Below are 1,664 nucleotides of genomic sequence, written 5' to 3'. Positions count from 1 at the left end.
TTCCTCTTTTGGTTACCATGTATCCCAGAAATTTGCCCGAAGAAACTCCAAAATGGCACATGGTACTGTAGTTGCTAGGCGAGAGGCTTACCTGTCTTGGAAGGTTTCAACGATTCAGTGTAACATTCCAGGGCAGATTTTTGTTCACCTTTTATGGTTGCTACTCCCCATTCTGTCGGTATCTTGACACATTGTTGGTAGGTGGAAGGTATATCCCTAACATTATGGATCCATGGTCTTCCTAGGATAGCATTGTAGAATGAGAAGCAGTCCAGGACTCCAAATCTCTCACACGAGGAGACTCCTTCCACATATGTTGGCAGGTATATTTCTCCCAGCATGTTTTTCGTCTCTCCACTGAATCCCACTAGTGAATGATCATAGATCCATATTAGACTCTCTAATAAAAACTAAATTATCTCATAATTTATCATTTTGGTGATCTATGTAACATGCATGCAAATATAAAAGCATAAAATAAAAGTTAAGGAAAAACAATTTCCTTATATTGATTTTATGGTAATATGGGCACAAACTAGATCACCTATCTAGTATGTTCTTGAGCTAAAAAGAAACGGATGATCCTCCTTGAAAAACTTTCAAAAAAAAAGTCTCCTTCAAGTTGCACCCCAGAACAAAACACCCAAATAATCTTACAAATATTAACTAGATATTTGTAAAACTTACCCTTGATAATATTTTTAATATTACTAACACTCTTAGTAATAATATTTTGATTACTAACTTCTTAGTAAATGATGTGTAATAATTTTTAGAGAGAAATACCAACAAGTTTTATTCACATGCAAAATAGTGTACAAGTCAAGTAGTGTAAAAATGAACAAAACTTGGAGTATATAGGAGGAAGTGGCGGGTGGAGTGTAGTAGTGGAGTGTAGGATTCATTTTCCTTATTTTATTGTCCAACACATTATGACACACATAATGATCACATGACAATTATGGAAGAAAAATAAGCAAAGTGTAATGATCATGATCATCCATTATAGTCCATTTACACGGTCCAATATCCCATTTAAGGGTCCATTTTGGTTCTTATATTTGTCGCACAAATACGTGTAAATTTTATTTAAACATCATTTCATGTTTAAATGCTTCCAATTAATTTCGTCCAAATCACTCCGTAAATATATGTGTACCACTACACATATTATTTACGTACTAATATTAATCACATTAATCAATTAGTACAATTTTAGTGAATTAACAATTAATTAATTAAAACCCATCTCCCACAATTTATTATTCAATTATCGCATAATTAAATAATAACTGTCGTGCCTCGAGTTCGCAACTCGAAATATCTCTAAAATAATCGACTAACCTTTTAGTCTACAAATCAAGGGACTAAATAAATTGTATCTTATACAATTAATTAGTTGTTAATTGGGGTTCGTTCCTTTAGATGTGACCGAAAGAGGTCAGTTGATCACCGCCGTCTCACAACAATAACGTCAAACTCTAGTCAGCCAACCGTAATCGATTTACGTTAATCAACTGACGAGGATCAAATAATTAAATATCTGATGATATTCTTTTAATGAGATTTATTATGTAAACGCACTATTGTGGAGGACACTAACTTCAACAATCTCCCACTTGTCCGACACAAGGTATGCTCTACTAATTCTCTTGTCCGTTTTA

Source organism: Silene latifolia, chromosome Y (genome assembly GCF_048544455.1).
Source record: "Silene latifolia isolate original U9 population chromosome Y, ASM4854445v1, whole genome shotgun sequence".
Lineage (NCBI taxonomy): Eukaryota > Viridiplantae > Streptophyta > Magnoliopsida > Caryophyllales > Caryophyllaceae > Silene > Silene latifolia.
The sequence above is the reverse complement of the archived record's forward strand: the minus strand, read 5'-3'. Positions refer to the sequence as shown.